A 21822-nucleotide genomic window follows, 5' to 3' on the forward strand; every position below is an offset into this window, starting at 1 on the left:
TAAGGTTAAAAAAGGTCACAGTTTTATTGGTTACAGGTGATGAGCGGTATTGGCTTAGGCATTGGTCCTAACCGACTACAGTGGTACCTCGCGTTACATACGCTTCAGGTTACAGACTCCGCTAACCCAGAAATATTACCTCGGGTTAAGAACTTTGCTTCAGGATGAGAACAGAAATTGTGCTCTGGCAGTGCGGCGGCAGCGGGAGGCCCCATTGGCTAAAGTGGTGCTTCAGGATAAGAACAGTTTCAGGTTAAGAACGGACCTCCGGAACGAATTAAGTACTTAACCCGAGGTACCGCTTTACATGGGGCTACCTTTGAAGGTGCCGGAAACTACAACTAATCCAGAATGCTGCAGCTAGACTGGTGACTAGGAGCAGCCGCCGAGACCATATAACACTGGTCTTGAAAGACCTACATTGGCTCCCAGTACGTTTCCGAGCACAATTCAAAGTGTTGGTGCTGGCCTTTAAAGCCCTAAACGGCCTCGGTCCAGTATATCTGAAGGAGAGTCTCCAACCCCATTGTTCTGCCCGGACACTGAGGTCCAGCACCGAGGGCCTTCTGGCAGTTCCCTCACTGCAAGAAGCCAAGTTACAGGGAACCAGGCAGAGGGCCTTCTTGGTGGTGGCGCCCTCTCTGAGGAAAGCCCTCCCACCAGATGTCAAAGAGAACAACAACTACCAGACTTTTAGAAGACATCTGAAGGCAGCCCTGTTTAGGGAAGCTTTTAATGTTTGATGTAGGTATTTTAATATTTTTTTGGAAGCCGCCCAGAGTGGCTGGGGAAGCCCAGCCAGATGAGCGGGGTATAAATAATTTATTATTATTATTATTATTATTATTATTATTATTATTATTATTATTATTATACCACTGTATATCCGACTCCAGCCCGTCTGCTTGAACAGTAGGGGGAGCCCTGCTGACGCACATCAACTAGGAACTCCCCCGGGGTCACAGCTAGGGGGCGTACCTTAGGCCCTAACCTCCGTAGGCTTCGGACAGGGCCATGCCCCCCAGAATCCTTTAACAGACTACCCTTCAATATGTGGGGCAGGTGATGGCGCTACCTCCCCTCTTCCATCTACAGAACTATACCAATGCCTAACCGCCAATATCCAAAAAGTTGTGACGATTTGCTACAAGGTAGGCGAAAACCAAGTGGCTGGTGCCAATTTTCCAAGTGGAAAAATTCCTGCCAGGCCCCTCAACGGTGACCAACCAAGGTCCATAGCAAGGTCAAGGAACAAAAACCTAAAAGGGCGGGAGGGTGGGAAAAGCAGGAACAGCTGGCGGGTGGCAAAGAGGGAGATCCCTGGCGGCATCCTTCCCTATATAGGGGAGGCCATGGCCCCCGAGCCAGCCGACCAGGGGGTGACGCGGCCGGGAATCCCCCCAATCGTGCGGGGCTGGCCTCCACCCACCGCGCATGTGGAGGAGCCGTGAAGCCCGCAACCCCACCACCTCCTTAGGCGGAAGTGGCTTAACCATCAATAGGCTTCCCCTCCATGAATCTGAGGGACGCAGATGGTGCTGTGGGTTAAACCACAAAGCCTAGGGCTTGCCAATCAGAAGGTCGGCGGTTTGAATCCCCACAACGGGGTGAGCTCCTGTTGCTCGGTCCCCGCTCCTGCCAACCTAGCAGTTCAAAAGCATGTCAAAATGCAAGTAGATAAATAGGTACCACTCCGGCAGGAAGGTAAATGGTGTTTCCGTGCGCTGCTCTGGTTCGCCAAAAGCGGCTTAGTCATGCTGGCCACATGACCCGGAAGCTGTACGCTGGCTCCCTTGGCCAATAAAGCGAGATGAGTGCCACAACCCCAGAGTCATTCGCGACTGGACCTAATGGTCAGGGGTTCCTTTACCTTTACCATGAATTTGGCTCACCCTCATTTAAAGCCATCCAAATTGGTGGTGCCTCTTCTGGGAGCAAATTCCACCATTTTAACTATTTGACTTTCCATTTCCCTCAATCCCAGCTTGTTCCATACAAACAAGAGGTTGTGGCTTAAAACAAATTCCGGTCGGTTTCTAAACAAATCCAGAGCGCCAAGCCAACGATTACGAAGCTGGCTTGTTTAACTAACCAGAGCGCGTTTCAAACCACCAAGCTCTGTTTGTACATAAATGACAAGCCAGGATTACGGGGAAAACTGCAAGGAAACTCCACAGAACCTCCTAGACCAGGAGGAGAGGAGTGCATATGAGCCAAAGACTTTGCCCAGGCTCCTAGGTGATGCCTGTAGCACAAACCAGGTTTTAGTGTTACTTGTGAACCAGCCCTGTGTTCTTGTACCTTTACTGTTTTAATAATATGATTTGATGTTATACATACAATCGTACTTTGGAAGTCGAATGGAATCAGTTCCGGAAGTCCATTCGACTTCCGAAATGTTTGAAAACCAGACTGTGGCTTCTGATTGGCTGCAGGAAACTCCTGCAGCCAATCAGAAGCTGTGGAAGCCCCATCGGACATTCGGCTTGCAAAAATAGGTTTTTTTAACAGTCACCTCCAGGTTTGCAATGTTTGGGAGACAAAATGTTCAGGAACTAGGCTGTTTGAAAACCAAAGTATGACTGTATTGACTAACAGCTCGGGGAGGTGAGACAGCAACCTCAAAGATTTAAGTCTGGGTTTTTTGTTTTGTTTTAAAGATAGTAGCTGTATTTTCAACGTTGTGTGTTAGGGACAATATGCCACCTGTTTGAAATCAAGGTTTGGAACCATATTCAATGGCAGTGTAGGAAACTGAGAATCATAGAATTATAGAGTCATAAGGGACCACAAAGGTCATCTACTACAGAAATATTTTACCCAGTGTGGGGCTCAAACCCACAACCCTCAGATTAAGAGTTTTGTGTTCTACCAACGGAGCTATCCCAGAAGACTCACATTTGCTCATTATAATGCTTGGATTGTCAATAATGAAGTACCTTCTCCGAGGTTTAGGCAGATGTGGCATGGGATATCTGTCACTTAATTTCCCGAAGGGTTTTGTTTTTTGTTTTGTTTTGTTTTGTTTTCTTAAAAGAAACATTAGAGGAGCAGCACAAGGGGAAGTGAAAGCTGGACCATAAAGAAGGCTGATCGCCGAAGAATTGATGCTTTTGGATTCTGGTCTGGAGGAGACTCTTGAAAGTCCCATGGACGGCAAGAAGATCAAACCTATCCATTCTGAAGGAAATCAGCCCTGAGTGCTCACTGGAAGGACAGATCCTGAAGCTGAGGCTCCAATACTTTGGCCACCTCATGAGAAGAGAAGACTCCTTGGAAAAGACCCTGATGCTGGGCACAAGAAGAGGACGAGATGGTTGGACAGTGTTCTCAAAGCTACCAGCATGAGTTTGACCAAACTGTGGGAGGCATTGGAAGACAGAAGTGCCTGGCGTGCTCTGGTCCAGGGGGTCATGGACACGACTAAACGACTAAACAACAACAAGGGGAGAGCTCTGATTTCAATTGGGGCAGGGGGTGTTTGACCTTCCCCTCCTTGATTTTTATATATTAGTCCTCTGGTGAGAAGATACATAGCCGTGATATGAACATCTATAGGTATGTTCAGTGTTAGTCATACACAGAGTAGGAGATCCAATAAACTTAATGGTTCTACTTTGAGTAGAACTTAGCTGGCTACAACCCAAGATCTCTTTCCACCAGGCCCCAGGAAGATGTGCAAGGAATCAATCTTTTCGTGTAGCAACCCCTCATCTCTGGAACCTCCTGCCAAGTGAAGTTCTTTGCAAGTGCCCTCATGAAACTGCTGGTTTCACTTCTATTTTGATAAATTACATGATGTCTACTTGGTTTTGGTTTTAACAATATTTTCCTGTGAATATTTTTATTGTAAGAACAAAGATAGGTTTTTCTTTATTAAGAGGTGCATGAATCTTGCTAAATAAATAATATAAAGAGCAACCTTTTTAAAAACAGATCTTTATTATGTGTAATGAGAAGAGAAAACTCCCTGGAAAAGACCCTGATGTTGGGAAAGATGGAGGGCACAAGGAGAAGGAGATGACAGAGGACGAGATGGTTGGATAGTGTTCTCAAAGCTACCAACATGAGTTTGACCAAACTGCGGGAGGCAGAGGAAGACAGGAGTGCCTGGCGTGCTCTGGTCCAGGGGGTCACGAAGAGTCGAACGCGACTAAACAACAAAAATTATGTGTAAAGGTAATATTTGAATGAGTTCATACTTCATTATCCCTTCGGAGCTGTATCTTTTGTAGTTTCATCCTTCCAGGCTGTGACACTTTATGGTTTAAATTTGCTTTTCTTTCGTTTTGTTAAGTTTGCACATTTTTGGTTATTAAATCACTAAAAATAATAAAATAAAATAATAAAATAAAATAATAAATAATAAAATAAAATAACAATCTTTGGCAGGGAGGGGAACACTCCTGCCCCCCCTTTTATTGTTCTGATCAAAGCTGGGACACACACACACACACACACACACACGTATACACTGCTACTTTAGCTTAAGCAGACAGCACCAGGAGCTGCAATCATTGTTCCCTCTGCATCACAAATGCCCTCCCTGGTGCAAAACAATGGCACCTCTTTTATCTGACAGATGGAGGATGGAGGTTGCTGCCTGGCTAACCTGAATTGCTCATCTCTGCCCTTCAGAGAAGAGTCATTTGTTGCAAACAGGAAAACCTCTTGCGGAAAAATGTGCCCCGTCCAAATCCTCTTCCTCCTTTTTGGAGCCTTCCCACCCTCGCTTGGTCACCAGCCAAGTTCACCAGGGAAAATCCTATTGCCTTTCCACCCCTCGCCCCCCACCCTGCTGACATTGTTCCCAATAGCCAGGCGCTTCCTGGATTCCACATGGAAGAACAGAGAGAAAGGGAAGCAGAATCTGTTTTGTTTCCAAACTCCTTTCCTTTCTTTGCAAATGTAATAATAACTGCAGCCCTGCTCCAAATTGCAATTGTACTCCATTTGTAATGAAAGGTGAATGTGCTTTTTCTTGCCAGATAGTACTTATTGGTGCAATGAAGTTAATACAATAAAGTTGTAAAACACTTCCATTCCACCACCATTATTTCAGATCTGTACTTAACCAATTATGATTTTGCTCTATATTGCTGGGCACGCTTTATTTGCTGCTGAAATTTTTGTTGCTCTTTTGATTGACTCTGTTTATAGGTTGTTGTATGGTTTTTCTTGTAATGTATTGTTCTTTTCCCTGGTTTTATTTTATCCTTTATGTTTTCAAAAGATACATAAGTCACTTGGGGACTTCATATGTGTCAAGCGGCTAATAAATCACTATTCCCGTCATTATTGTCATTACCATGGTGACGATATTGCTTTCCTACAGCAAATAATGCTTCATGCATTTGATGAAGTTGACAGTTGACAGCCCACAAAATCTTATGTGTGCCCAAATAAATTTGTTAACTGTGTATACATTTCCACATCGGTTTGCAATTATTTTTAAAGGTTCTTGTGAAAATTCAGCTGCATTTTTTGCTTGAATTTCTTTAATGGTACACATCTTTATATGCAATTTTCAATACCATAGGTTAGTTTGGCATCTGTCGGTCTCCAGAGACAGTGAAGGATTGCGTATCTGGCGGTAAGGTCAAGCTGTTGGGAGGTTGCAGTGCCTGCTGTGACTATAGAGACCAATACAGGAGAGACATGTTTTGTTGCAGCTGGGGCAGATGAAGGCATCTAGTTTTGCTGATGGAGACGGAGTGTTGATGAAGAGATTGCTAGTTGTGGAGGAACCCAGGGAGACAGAATTGTCTACTGCTTCAAGCGTGTGATCACCAAGACTGATGTGTGGATCGCTGGCAACATCCTGACCCAAGTTGTTGGTTTTTGTCAGGCTGATGGGAAGGCCCTACAGGCTTGGGAAATATACTATAAGCATTTCACAAAGCCATATAATGCATTTTTTACATTTTTTTGCTAATGTAAAGCCCTATATGGCTTGGGCCCCGGGTACCTCAAAGATCTCCCCATACAAAGCTGCTAAGGATCCTCAGGTGAGCACTTCCTCTTTGTCCTACCAGCATCAGAGGCATGGTTGGAGGTGACTGGAGAGACAGAGCCTTTTCTGTGGCTGCTCCCATATTGTGCAATTCCTTCCCAAGTGAGATTAGACTGCCTGCTTCTCTGTTATCTTTCCACCAGCAAGCTAAGACCTTCCTTTTCAGATAGGCCTTTGAAAACTACAGTACAAGTGATGATGATCACTGGGCTGCCATCAGGGCAAACTATTTTTTAATTGCTAGCTCTGAATGCATTTTGATGTATTTTAACCATAAAAACTAAGTGGTTTTTTTTATAATTGCTTTGAATTTTATCCTGATTTTAAAAATATTAGAAGCCACCTTGAATCCCAGCTTGAGAGAAAGGGGGCAAACCAACCAACAAACAAACATTCACCCTAGCATTGTTGTACACATTATCGAGAGCCAGCGTGGTGTAGTGGTTAAGAGCGGTAGGCTCGTGATCTGGGGAACCGGGTTCGCGTCTCCGCTGCTCCACATGGAGCTGCTGGGTGACCTTGGGCTGGTCACACTTCTCTGAAGTCTCTCAGCCCCACTCACCTCACAGAGTGTTTGTTGTGGGGGAGGAAGGGAAAGGAGAATGTTAGCCGCTTTGAGACTCCTTAAAGGGAGTGAAAGGCGGGATATCAAATCCAAACTCTTTATCTAGCCGGACAGTTGCATTGCAAAATTCAGAGAAGTGTGAATTTCGTAGGAGAACTTTTGGCTTTGCGCAGCATTTTGCAAAATACAGTTTTGGTAAGTTTGCTTTTCGATCCAAATCGAATCACTAACCTCCCATCCCTGCTTGAGAGTGATGCCACAGGAATCTGTGCGTTGTCCAAGTTTCTTTACGCGTTCTCCCACGGCGAGCCTGCGGGCTCTGAAAAATTGCAAGTGCATAGGATGGCTTTCAAGTGTTCCGTGCAAATGAATATATGTATATATTTAATGAAGCTCTCCTCCAGCACGACAACTTGAAACCAAAAGCAGGTGTTATTGCAAAGCCAGCAGGAGGGATCAGCCTGATTAAGGAACATTCCAGTGGCCTTGTCTTTTTTGACCCTGGCACAAGGCACAAGAGAGTCTCGTTGAAGGAGAAGGACACCCCCCACCCAATAAAAAAAAGCCCTTTGTACATAGTGTCTGCCTGAGAAGGAATAATACTGAATTCGGCCTTCCTTTTCAGCAGCTGGCAAGCAGCAGGCAGAGATTTGATGTCAGAAGGAGTTACGAAAGCAGAGGGTTGTGTCATTCCCGGTGTGCAACAGGAACGCTCTGGGATGCTGTGGCGCAGAGAGCTGAAACTCCACACGAAGCATGTGCGAGGACACTAAGCTGTTGGAACTAAAGGATAATTTGAAAAGTATTTTCTCCTAATGCAGGCATTAGGTTTCCTCCAGCTTTACGGTTGGAATTGAGGAGGAGGAGAAGTAAAAGAATGTCAAGTGACTAAGGGTGAGGGAAGATTGGGGAAAACCCAGAGACATTCTAAGGGATGAATTCTGCTGGGGGTGGCTCTGTGGGTTAAACCAAAGAGCCTAGGATTTGCCGATCAGAAGGTTGGCGGTTCGAATCCCCGTGACGGGGTGAGCTCCCGTTGCTCGGTCCCTGCTCCTGCCAACCTAGCAGTTTGAAAGCACGTCAAAGTGCAAGTAGATAAATAGGTACTGCTCCAGCGGGAAGGTAAACGGCGTTTCCGTGTGCTGCTCTGGTTCGCCAGAAGCGGCTTAGTCATGCTGGCCACATGACCCGGAAGCTGTACGCTGGCTCCCTCGGCAAATAAAGCGAGATGAGTGCCGCAACCCCAGAGTCGGTCACGACTGGACCTAATGGTCAGGGGTCCCTTTACCTTTTAATATTTGATGGAGTAACAATTCCGTGGGACTACCTTTGATGGAGACCCAGAATGTACAATTAATCCAGAATGTGGCTGCCATACTGGTGACTGGGAGTGGCCGCCAGGACCATAGGACACCAGTCCTAAAAGATCCACATTGGCTCCCAGTACGTTTCCGAGCACAATTCAAAGTGTTGGTGCTGACCTTTAAAGTCCTAAATGGCCTTGGCCCAGTATACCTGAAGTAGCGTCTCCACCCCCATCGTTCAGCCCAGACACTGAGATCCAGCTCCGAGGACCTTCTGGCGGTTCCCTCACTGCGAGAAGTGAGGTTACAGGGAACCAGACAGAGGGCCTTCTCAGTAGTAGCACCCTCCCTGTGGAACGTTCTCCCATCATAGAATCATAGAATCATAGAGTTGGAATAGACCACAAGGGCCATCGAGTCCAACCCCCTGCCAAGCAGGAAACACCATCAGAGCACTCCTGACATATGGTTGTCAAGCCTCTGCTTAAAGACCTCCAAAGTAGGAGACTCCACCACACTCCTTGGCAGCAAATTCCACTGTCAAACAGCTCTTACTGTCAGGAAGTTCTTCCTAATGTTTAGGTGGAATCTTCTTTCTTGTAGTTTGGATCCATTGCTCCGTGTCCGCTTCTCTGGAGCAGCAGAAAACAACCTTTCTCCCCCCTCTATGTGACATCCTTTTATATATTTGAACATGTCAGATCATCATCAGAACATCAGATGTCAAAGAGATAAACAACTACACATCTTTCTGGACACACCTGAAGGCAGCCCTGTATCGGGAAGTTTTTAATATTTGATGTTTTGTGTTGTTTTTACATTCTGTTGGAAGCCGCCCAAGAGTGGCTAAGGCAACCCAATCAGATGGGTGGAGTACAAATAATATATGCCCTATTTTTTTATTTATTGTATTTATGTTGCATTTGTGTCTCACCTCTTCTCCAAAGAGCTCAAGGTGGAGTCCTTTTTGTTGGGGATAATTCAGATGGAAATTCCCAGGTGTCAAAAAAAGTTAGCCGCCCATTTTTAGCAGGGCTTTTAGATAGCTAACTGTTTGTACAAGAAATAAGGTGGTCTCTCAAAACAGCTTCCTGTGTTCCTAGAAGCCATCAAAGGCAGCTGGGTTCTTTTGACACTGTAGGTCAAAATATGGGGAGTACACTTGCGCTAGTTGACCAACCAAACTCTTCCGTAGTTTATTTGTAGGGAGGAGGGAGAGCTTGAGAAATAACCAGTAGCATAGCGTGGGGGGGCGGGGGGGGCGGCCGCACCGGGCGCAACATCTGGGGGTTAGGGTTAGGGGGCGCAAATCCACGGGTTAGGGGGAGCAAATTACTTGCCTTGCCCCGGGTGCTGACAACCCACGCTACGCCACTGGAAATAACCAGTTGTGGGCTCTTCCCCAAAGGATAATGGTATTTTCAGATGGTCTTTATGGGGGGCGAAGGCAGAATACAAAGTCAAGGAGTTTGGCTTCAAAAGGAAAGGGTCTTTAATTAATTTGGGAGATCGCTAAGCCCCAGTCCTATGTCATCAGTTCTTTCAGTTTGGAATTCAAGATATTTGCACAGGAGCCAATCGGTAGTGACCAGTGGCCAAGGTGATGAAATCTCCAAATAGAGGGAAAAGAGAATCCTTTGAGAAAGGAAGGAGCAAGGAAGGACCCGAGAAAGGGAAGTGGCGCAGTGCAGAGCATTGAGAGCCTGTTGAAATCTCTTGCATTCAGTGAGAGCGGTTGTGGGTTCTTTAAGTGGGCCTAATGATGTGGAGAAGATCTTAAATGCACAAAACTGGCTGGCCCAACCTGGTGCCCTCCAAATATTCCACTTACCATGCATGCTGGGGCTGACATCTGGGGCTTAGGAATCTCTCAGCCTAAGGGTGTAAGGCAAACAAGGAAGACTCATATTAAGATTCCCCGGAATAAGGACCTGACAGAGTCAGCTGGTGGGGTCCAGAGAGAAAATAAATCCCGAAAACACCGAGGAAACTAAACAAAAACAGTGCATAATTTGGGGAGAAAGGAACAGAGAGGTTTTGTCTTTCTTAACTGAGGCCTTGTACATAGCAGCGAGACATTCAACCAAGCATACAGAGGGGAAACTCCTACACAGCTGTTTAGAAGGCGATTAATAAATCAATGGTGGTGTTAATAATAATAATAATAAACTGGTGTCCAACAACATAATGGCAACTGGAGTCCAAAAACGTCAAGAGAGCCCCTTATTGGCTATGCCTGTCTTAAAAGAGCCACATCCACACGATACATTTAAAGCACTGTTATGTAGGGTTGCCCATATGTCCTATTTTTCCAGAACACGTCCTCTTTTTTTCATGGTGATTCATAGTCAGGGCCATTTTAAGCATATCTGGTGCCGTGGTACAAAGCTCCCTCCAGCGCCCCCCTTTCCCTGAATTGGCCACCTTTTTTTAGGGAGGACGGCACTGCCAGTGGGGCTGGGGGAGGTGGGCAGCGGCTAGAGGGTGGCCTCCCGGCTCAGCTGGCCGCTTCGTGCCATGGTGGCCACGGCAGACGGAGGCTCCGGGTGCAGCGCTGCTTCATCATGGCGGAGGCGGGCGGAGGCGGTGAGCTGATGCCAGGAGGTGCCACGTCCAGCCTCTGCCTCTTCCCTTGCATCCTCCAGAACTTGCTGCCCTGGCGCCCCACGCCACTAGCCTCTATGGGTAAGACGCCCCTGTCCATAGTTAAAAGTAGAAGTTGGGAAATGTGTCCTCTTCTTTGCTCTTCAAAATATGGCAACCGTACTGTTATGCCACTATTTACAGTCCCTCTTCCCCCATAGAAGCCTGGAAACAGGAGTTTGTTAAGGGAAATAAATGTTGCTAGGAGACCCCCTACGCTCCTCACACAACTCCAATTCCCAGTGTTTCCTGCAAAGAAGTTTTGATTGTTCAGCCGCTGTGCGATTTGTAGTTCTGTGAGGGGAACAGCTATCTGCTCACAACTTTCAGCACCCTTAACGATCTACAGTCAGCAGGTTTCTTTGGGGGAAGCCATGCCTGTTAAAGCGGTATAATAATACTGCTTTAAAATGTAGGGTGCAGATGATGTTTCATGGCCCAGAGCTTTCTTCGTCCCTCTGACCCAAGTGGCCTCAACTCCACAAAAACTTGTGCCAGAAGAGAGATCTCTGAGGTACCACAAGCCTCCCTCATGTTTTTGAATTAATTCTGTGTTGCTTCCTGAGACCACCCATTTTGGTTAACCTAGGCATCATTTTACTATGCACTACAAAGACCCTTCTCTCTCTCTTTCTCCTACACACAACACACGCACAAACACACTCTTTTCTCGGCCCAAGCATCCATTTTCTGTCAGAATTCCTCTGACAGCTGTCAACACTTCCCTGTTTATTTGTTCAACAGGAAGTGGTGGTGGAGGGTGGCAGGTGAAGACCCCGTGGCAGCAGAGAAAGGGGGGGGGGTCAATGACATTATGGGATAATCGTCTCCCTCCATCAGCAAAACTCCAGGAGTTAACAGAGAAGGGGACTTCCATGGGAAAACAGGAAGTCCCACACGCCATGGTGAAAAGTGAGGGAACAAAACCAACTTGGGCCAAAGAATCCTGGGAATTATAGTTTATTAAGGGTGCTGAGAGTTGACAGGAAAGCCGTACTTCCCTCACAGAACTAGTTTCCAGAGTTCCCTGGAAAGAGGAATTGACTGTTAAACCACTCTGGAAATGGTAGTTCTTTGAGGGGAATAAAGGTCTCCTAACAACTCTCTCTCTTTTTTAATGCTGTATTGAAATTAAAAAGAAATAGCGTACAAAAGTTCATCCCAGAAGTAAAAACAGTAATATATGTTACATCAGATCACGATCAATTCTTCTTACATCTCTAATGACTTCCCGTCACCCCATCACACCTCCACCACTTATTTCGTCTATTCATTTTCCTTTGTTAATTTTCATTCATGACTTATTATCCTATAAGTTTCCACGATATCACAGAAATCATTCAAGGCCTGCCACTGACGTCATGTTATTGAAATGTTCCTTAAGGAGTTTTTTATACATGCCCCATTGTCTAATAAAAGTTTGATCACTATGACCTCTCAGTTTCCCTCTCGTTTTTGCTAACTCTTTGCTTTGCCATTTCTAGTTCAGTCGGGATTTTCCCCCCTTTCCAATTTGTAGCTTTCAGTACTCTTGCTGCTACCGTGGCTTACAGGAATATATCCCTCGCTTCATATCTGTTCCTACTATTCCCAATATGAAAGCTTCCTGTTTTTTAAAAAAGGAGATCTTAAACATTCTTTTGAGCTCATTATAGACTACATCCCAAAATTCCTTTACTTTCTTACACTTTCACCACATATGTAGCATTGAGCCTTCTGCTTCCCCACATCTCCAACATTTACTTGAGGGTTTTTTAAATACATTTTAGATAATTTTAGTAGTGTTAGGTACCAGTGAAACTGCATCTTCATAAAATTTTCTCTCAGGGCATAACACGTTGTGAACTTCATATCTACCTTCCATAGCCTCTCCAATGTAACCAAAGTCTTGAGTTGGCGGAAATGACTGGCAGAATCCGAGACTTGGGAGAAGAAACAGTGGAAGAGGACTGGAAAAAGTTTAAGGACTACTTACAAAAACATAAGTTGTATGAATGTTGAGAAAATGCACGATAGAAAGTAACATGGCATCAGTAATTTAGTTGAAAGATTTATGAGAATAAGTGATGGTTAAGAAATTGATGAAATTTGAAGTAATATTATGTCTAAATTAAGCAGTTCAGTGTTTGGAAAAATATTTAAAGTTTGGGACATAATACTTGAGAACTATAAAATAAGAATCGAAATAAGGTAATAAATTGCTGCTTATAATTTTATCATTAAGAACGCAGGAAAGGGAGATGTGAGGAAGTCCAAAGGTTATGGAAATTTGATTTATGGACAACTGTTTTTGTTGTATTTTTTCTATTCTATGTTTAATTTCTTGTTTTTTGTTTTTCTTCGTTTGTGATACATGTTTGGTGTTTTTCTCTCTTATGATTAAAATTTGCAATAAATATCTTTTTTTTAAAAAACAAAACAAATTCTTGAGCCCATTTAACCATTGCTGATCTTACCTCCTCCTCCTTGACTTCCCAGTCAAGGAGTCTCCTAACTCTCAGCACCCTTAAGAAACGACATTTCCCAGATTTAACAGGTTCATCTTTTAAATCTGTAATGATACACTGGGCAAAGGATTTGGGACATAATATCCAGATGGCAGGTTATGGAAAGGTTATGGAAAACGGATCTGAAATTTGCAGCATGTTGTACGCGGAAAGAAAAGGATATGAAAATGATGTACCCGGTGGTATTTGACTCCTAGTAAGTTAGCAAAAAGGGACGCGGGTGGCGCTGTGGGTTAAACCACAGAGCCTAGGACTTGCCGATCAGAAGGTTAGCGGTTCAAATCCCCGCAACGGGGTGAGCTCCCGTTGCTCGGTCCCTGCTCCTGCCAACCTAGCAGTTCGAAAGCACGTCAAAGTGCAAGTAGATAAATAGGTACCGCTCCAGCGGGAAGGTAAACGGTGTTTCCGTGCACTGCTCTGGTTCGCCGGAAGTGGCTTAGTCATGCTGGCCACATGAAAGTTGTACACCGGCTCCCTCAGCCAATAAAGCGAGATGAGCACCGCAACCCCAGAGTCGGTCAAGAGTGGACCTAATAGTCAGGGGTCCCTTTACCTTTTAAGTTAGCAAAAATGTATAAAACAAGTACAAATACCTGCTGGAAATGTAAAGAAAAAGAAGGTACCTTTTATCATATGTGGTGGTCGTGTAAGGTAATAAAAGCTTTCTGGGAGATGATATAATGAAATGGGGGGAAATGTTTAAAATAACTTTCGTTTAAAAACCAGAAACTTTTATATTACGAATTATAGGTACCAAAGGAGCAGGAAAGACTTTTGATGTACGTGACAACAGCCACTCGGATGCTACTAGCCCAGAGGTGGAAAGAAAAAAGAGTCCCTATCACAGAGGAATGAGAAGCCAAGCTGACGGACTACTCCAAAATGGCAAGGCTGTCTGGAAAGCTCAGGAACCAAGAGGACAAAAACTTTAAAAAAAGAATGGGGGAAAATTATAATCTACCGTATTTAAGAGACCACTGCAAGCAGATGAAAACACTAGCAGGATTTTAATCTCACTTGTAATGTAACAATCACTGTGGACAATAGGGACAGATACAAAATACAGATTATGAAATAATATGCAGTTGTAAATGTTGACAGTAGGACCCATGGAGGTGATGGGGGAGGTCTCGAGATTCAGAGTAAGCTCTATATATGGATATGCATTTGGATTGTTATAAATTTATGTTTGTAAAATCAAATAAAAACGATTTCAGAAAGAAGAAGAACCAGGCAACTATGAAAAATAAAAACAGTTTTGCCAGAAAAAAGAAAAGAAAAGACACTTCCCAGGGTTCTTTGGGGGAAGCCATGGCGGTTAAAGTGGTAGGATGCTGCATACAGTACAGATGGAGCCCTGGATGGCCTGTCTTCCTAAGAACGTAGAGATGGTCATGTCAAGCAGCTTTGAGGTTTTTGCTCAAAATATGTCACATCAAGCAGGATGGGGAAGCTGTGCCGCACCCCCAAATGCTCCAACCCTTATTCTGGCCAATGGTCAGGGATGGTGGGAATTAAGAGTCCAACCATGTCTAGAGAGGCACAGGTTCCCCGTCCCCAGAAGATGTAATGGTCTGGGATTGCGGGAGGTCAAAGACCCATTACTAAGTCTGTAGCATGATCCCTGTCTCCAGTGTCCTAGTACCACTCAGCCATCATGAAAGGGGGGCTTTTTAGCCGTTGAGATGAATTCTCCTCACCCTTTGTGTTGGCTGGAACCAGAGTGAAAGGAGGTGAGTCGACCACCGAGGACTGGCTCCCAGGCTCACTCTGCAGACGCCATGTGGGGAGAACAACAAAGTTAAGCATCTAGGTACATTGGCAACACAAAGCTGCTTCGGTGTCAAGAGAGTGGGGTGCAAGTTCTGTGATGTGCAATGGAACTCCAAGAAAAGCACAAATCAAATTTATTAATAATAATAATAATAATAATAATAATAATAATAATAATAATAATAAATTATTTATACCCCACCCACTCTGGGTGGCTCCCAACAGAATATTCTAAAAGTTGGATACAGTTGTACCTTGGGTTAAGTACTTAATTTGTTCCGGAGGTCCGTTCTTAACCTGAAGCACCACTTTAGCTAATGGGGCCTCCTGCTGCTGCTGCGCCGCCGGAGCAAATTTCTGTTCTCATCCTGAAGCAAAGTTCTTAACCCGAGGTACTATTTCTGGGTTAGCGGAGTCTGTAACCTGAAGCGTATGTAACCCAAGGTACCACTGTATTTGTTTATTTCCCTGACATCTGATGGGAGGGCGTTCCACAGGGCGGGTGCCACTACCAAGTAGGCCCTCTGCTTGGTTCCCTGTAACCTCACTTCTCGTGGTGAGGGAACCAGCAGAAGGCCCTTGGAGCTGGACCTCAGTGTCCTTGCTGAATGATGGGGATGGAGACGCTCCTTCAGGTATACTGGACTGAGGCCATTTAGGGCTTTAAAGGTCAGTATCAACACTTTAAATTGAGCTCGGAAACATACTGGGAGCCAATACAGGTCTTTCAGGACCGTTCTATGGTCTCAGGGGCCGCTCCCAGTCACCAAAAAGAGATATTGGAAAGCTCCAAATTATTTGCCCATGTACAAAATAGTACATCTAGCTGCAAGGGAGCCTACTGAGATCTGCACTGACCATTGCAATGCATTCCTAATTATTATTATATAATGATATATTATTATGTAAGCATCGTGGGGGGCATGGCTATAAGCAGGTGTAGCTGTGACTATCATGTTGGGACCCCATCTTTCTGAATTTGTGGCTACACTGCTGGACCTGACTCAAAATAAGGCTGCTTCCTTTGTTGTGAACTGCCCTGGGATTTTCAGGTGAAGGGTGGTATACAAATTTAATAAATAATTTTAATAATATGCTCTTAAAATCTAAGCAAACGCTGACATATTGACTGATTCCTGTCCATTTTAATTTACAGCAAAGATGTGAAAGTCTGAACATCTGGGTTTCATCTTTCTTTCCTACTCCTTCCCACCTGCCTTCAATCGACTGAACACAAGAACCCCCGGCGTGAGTCATGTCCATTTAAATATGGAAGCACATTATGAAATGCCATGGAGAGTCCAAAAGGTGAGGTTTTCTGTGGTTAGAGCTTACACAAGGGTCAAGACTGTTTGCTTTAAACATGGCGGGGGCTCCGCCATATCAGAGATGTAGGTGGCTTCCCAAATGCGGCGCAACTTCTCACTTGATCCTCTCGTGCATTTGGTCTCCTCTGCAACGTGTCTCGCCAGAGAAAGTCGCTGGAAGAACCAGAATGCATGCACAAAGGAAGCATCTTTGCTAACCTGGTGCCCTCCATATGCTTTTGACTACAACTGTCATTGGATCCAGCCAGCATGGCAGTGCTAGCCGAGGCTGCTGGAGGTTGTGTCTCAAGCATTTAAAGGGCACTGAGGTGGCAAAGGCTCATCTGCCAGCACAGTAATGGAAGGCCCATTGGCAGGGGTAGAACATCTGCTTTGCACATGGAAGATCCCAGGTTCTGGCATAAATACCTTGTAAACCAACTCCTCTTGACCCAATATCAATTACAAGATCTTCAGGTGATCATGAAGATGGATAAGAAGCACTTAAGAGATTGTCTCTTCAGGTCTGATGCAGAAAGGGATTTAACCACGATTGCCTCTACCAAAAGTTTACCATGGTTCCCACTTACCAAAATGGAGCACATCTGAGCTAGTTATCTGACAAAGCTCCCACTTGCCGTACTAAGAATCGCTTTTACAGAATTACAGTTCCAATTGATGCCCTCGGCGGAGGTGGATGGTCAGTACGGCAAAGTACAGTACAAGGAGAGACTTTGTGTGGGCAACCTTGTGTAGAGGACCTGTACCACTATTTATTGCAATGCCCGCCATATATAGAACCAAGAGACTGATTTATAAAACCCCTGATCATGAATGGAACTCACTTGAACATGGTGGAAAGGGTGAAATGGCTGCTGAGTGATACTGATGACTTCGTAACTTATCAAATAGCACTATACATGTTGGCAGCTAAGAAGATCAGGAGAAAAGAACTAGATAAAATAGCAGTCAATTGCAATGGTGATTCGGACATTTAAGCTGACACATTCTATCTGAGAACCCCCTGCTATTCTATCGTATGCAACAAATAATTTCTAGGAGACGTGACCGTGATTTGTTGTATTTTCAGTGCCTGATGTTTTTATGGTTATGGTTATTTTTATTTTTGGTTCTTTTGTGAATGATGTGATGGCCTTCAGCTAGTGCAATAAAGTTTATGAAAAATACCTTGTATCTGAAAGCCGCTGCCAGTCATTGAATACTGAGCTAAGTGGACCACCAGTCTGGCCTAATGTAAGGCTGTTTCCTGGACTCCTGTGTTCTTTACTGCACTGGTGGCTTTGGTGGTTATATCGTGGAAGAGATGCCTTGCTGCTGTATGATCCACACGCATGTGAAGAACAAGCACACCTAACCCCATTCGTCTCTCTCTGGAGAATCACGTTGATTGAAGCCAGGCATGGATAACAGAGCTTGCCCTGCCTGCTACCCCCGGTTCTTCACCTTGCAAATGGCCTCCTCTTTGGGACAAAGCAACCCTGCCCCCAGGGAAAGTGAAGGATAAGCCTTGCTCCTGGAAAGGGCACCTCAACCAAACAGCATTGCTCTTTTTTGAGGGACAAGAGTCCACACAATCTGCTCCTTCCTCTGAGTGGGCAGTTAGAGTTAAAAGTAGGATTCGCATGGCAGCGCTTTGGGGGAAATGGTCCTCTGTGCCACTGAGCTCAGTCTAGGCAACACTTAGCTAGATGGATCATTGATCTGATTCAGGACTGAGCAGCTTCCTTCGCTATTAGGAAGGACAACAGGTTCAAACCACAGCTGAATTATCTCCTGTCTGTGTTCTTGCATTATTAGCCTTGAATGAGGGTACTGTAGTCTGAACGGTGAGGATATGACTATTTCTTACGCTAGTCACTGGGACCTAACCTTGGCCCACCATGTTTAGTTCCATTCTCAGAAGCAAGAGAAAGCACATGTACAACTCAGAACCTCATCCAGCTTCCTCCGTGTGTCTCTGAACCATAGTCCCATTCTTTTTTCTTTTTTTTGGTAAGTTTTTTTTACCTTAAAAAGATATAAACATATAACAAAAACAATTTAAAAAACGTGTTTGGTGAGAGGGGGTTATTTAAAAAGTTTTGCTATTCATACAAAAATTAAAAAGGTGTACAGAGGCTACACGTGGGTGGCGCTGTGGTCTAAATCACGGAGCCTAGGGCTTGCAGATCAGAAGGTCAGCGGTTCAAATTCCCACAACAGGACGAGCTCCCATTGCTCAGTCCCAGCTCCTGCCAACCTAGCAGTTTGAAAGCATGAAGTGCAAGTAGATAAATAGGTACCGCTCCGGTGGGAAGGTAAATGGCGTTTCTGTGCACTGCTCTGGTTCGCCAGAAGCGGCTTAGTCATGCTGGCCACATGACCCGGAAGCTGTACGCTGGCTCCCTTGGCCATTAAAGCGAGATGAGCGCCGCAACCCCAGAGTTGTCCATGACTGGACTTAACATTCAGGGGTCCCTTTACCTTTACAGAGGCTAAGGTTTCAACTCAGCCATTTTTGCAAGGACAAACTTTCATTAGCCTCGTGATTTATTCCTGTTATTATTCCCTTAATCTTTCTCAGGTTGCACCGGGTACTAACCGCTCTCTGCTATCGAAAGAATCCTGCAGCCAAACACGAAGCTGAAGTCAAAATAATGCCTGGATTTGTTTTACCCAACCCTTGCAGTTCAGTGGGGTTTTCTTTCCAATTATGGGGCTCGCTTTGGTTTGAAATAATAGGGTTTCTTGATGTAGCTCGCTCAGCTGGTTTGAGGCTAATGCTGGGCAGCCCGGGGTTCATATCAAGGACGTGAAAAGGAAAGGTTTTCCAACTTTCGAGAAATCCCTCTGCGCTTACTTTTCACATCAAAGATTGTGTGGGTTATTGTATTAAGAACCCGCAGGATCCTGGAAGCCTTCGAATTCTGAGTCCCACCACCACAAGGGAAACCAGGTTTTGCAGCCACATAATCCTTTGCATTTTATAGTCAGAATTAGATCGGCTTGTTTTAAATTATGGGTTCACAGTAGCGCAGCAAGCAAGTGACTTTCTGGGTCAAGTACATCTTGCCCCATTCCCAATAAAGTGCAGGATCTGGCACTGGGCAGAATTGCAAATGTCTGGTGTACCTTGGCACTACTATAGGTGCCACCTAATACCCATTCTGTATTTGTAAGAACTCAATTCAGCACCTAAACCTTGGAACTTCCTGCCCCTTGAGATTAAGCAGGCGCCTTCACTAGCCTTTTTTCATTGCCTGCTAAAAACAATTCTTGTTTAGTCAAGCCTACCCAAATGCCTAGAAAGTTGAGGTAATTTTAATCTGTTTCCATATTTTAACTTCTGTATGTTTTAAGTATGGGTGTAAATTTTCCTTGATTTTATTATCTCTTTGTAAACCGCTTTCGGTCTCGTTTTGTTTTCTTACAATCAAGCAGTGTATAAATTTTATTAAATAGGTAAATATCTTAAGGCCCACCTCCTTCCAACGGAGGCAGGTCCATTTGGGTGGACCAAACTCAGCGTTCCTATTTACAACCCATTAAGGGAGTGGTACTGCCTGTTACTCACTCACTGGATCATCACCTTGTTGTGGCATGGGGGCTTGCACGTTCCTATGAAGAAGAAGAAGAAGAGGAGGAGGAGTTTGGATTTGATATCCCACTTTATCACTACCCTAAGGAGTCTCAAGGGAAGCAGGTGGCACTGTGGCTTAAACCACAGAGCCTAGGAGTTGCCGATCAGAAGGTCGGCGGTTCGAATCCCCGCGACAGGATGAGCTCCCGTTGCTTGGTCCCTGCTCCTGCCAACCTAGCAGTTTGAAAGCACCTCAAAGTGCAAGTAGATAAATAGGTACTGCTCCGGCGGGAAGGTAAACGGCGTTTCCGTGTGCTGCTCTGGTTCGCCAGAAGCGGCTTAGTCCTGCTGGCCACATGACCCGGAAGCTGTCTGCGGACAAACGCCAGCTCCCTCGGCCTATAGAGCGAGATGAGCACGCAACCCCAGAGTCGGTCACGACTGGACCTAATGGTCAGGGGTCCCTTTACCCTTTACCTTTAAGGAGTCTCAAAGCAGCTAACAATCTCCTTTCCCTTCCTCCCCTTGTGAGCAAAGCCATTGGGAGTCTTGTACTCCCAGCAGGGTCACCCAAGGCAGATCCACCAGTGTCGAAGCAATGACTCTTCAACATCAACTTTTTTTGGACTGGTCATGTTGTGCAGATGCCTGATTATTGTCTTCCAAAGCAACTGCTCTATTCCGAACTTAAAAATGGAAAGTGTAGTGCTGGTGGTCAACAAAAGAGGTTTAAAGACTCTCTCAAGGCAAATCTTCAAAAATGTAGTATAGACACCAACAACTGGGAAGCAGTGGTCTGCGAGCGCTCCAATTGGAGAACAGCCTTTACCAAAGGTATCACGGGCTTTGGATATGCTCAAACTCAGGACGAAATGGAAAAACGTGCTAAGAGGAAGGTACTCTTGGCAAACCCTCACCATGATCAACTCCCACCCGCAAATGTATTTCCCCACTGTGGAAGGACGTGTGGATCCAGAAACAGTCACTTATGGACTCACTGTTAAGACCGTGTTCATGGAAGACAATCTTACTCGACAATGAGTGATCACCAAATAAGAAGAGAAGGAGAAGGGGAGATTGCCTGTTCGCTTCCTCTTGGTCTCAGTGCTGCCCTTGAATAACCCAACAGGGAGGAGACTGGGGACAAAGCCAGAATGAGTTGTCTCTACCTCTAGCACCACCTACTGTCAAACTCCCTGCCTTCTGCTCAATCAGGCCCAACGGGCACCAGCCACCACTAAGCCTGTCGGGAATTTTAGGCCATTACTCAAGAGCCTTCTCTTCTCCCCACCAACAATTTCAGAGGTAAAGTGGCTGGATACCCAGGACAGAGCCTTTCCTCCACTGTACCTAGGCTGCACCCAATGTTTGTCTGGCTTCCTGACCCATGATCTTCATGCATTATGTTAACACAAGAAAGTCACCTTCAGAGACCCTTCCAAACAGAAGAAGCAGACAGTGTTTTTATTTTCACTTACATGCTACAAACCTAGACAGCATCTTAAAATGCAGCGACATCACCTTGCCGACAAAGGTCCGTATAGTTAAAGCTATGGTTTTCCCAGTAGTGATGTATGGAAGTGAGAGCTGGACCATAAAGAAGGCTAATCACCAAAGAATTGATGCTTTTGAATTATGGTGCTGGAGGTGACTCTTGAGAGTCCCATGGACTGCAAGAAGATCAAACCTTTCCATTCTGAAGGAAATCAGCCCTGAGTGCTCACTGGAAGGACAGATCGTGAAGCTGAGGCTGCAGTACTTTGGCCACCTCATGAGAAGAGAAGACTCCCTGGAAAAGACTCTGATGTTGGGAAAGGCTGAGGACACAAGGAGAAGGAGACGACAGAGGATGAGATGGTTGGACAGTGTTCTCGAAGCTACCAGCATGAGTATGACCAAACTGCGGGAGGCAGTGGAAGACAGGAGTGCCTGGCGTGCTCTGGTCCATGGGGTCACGAAGAGTCAGACATGACTAAACAACAACAACAACAACAATGGCAGGATGTCCCTGTTTTCATTGGAGAAATGTTGGAGGGTGTGGAGTTATCCAACCCTCCAAGCCGTCTGAAGGCAATTCTGTATAGAGTTTTTTTTAAAAAATGTTTGACTATGTTTTTATGTGTGTTAGAA

The sequence above is a fragment of the Podarcis liolepis genome, assembly GCF_965112155.1.
Source record: "Podarcis liolepis genome assembly, chromosome: 15".
Lineage (NCBI taxonomy): Eukaryota > Metazoa > Chordata > Lepidosauria > Squamata > Lacertidae > Podarcis > Podarcis liolepis.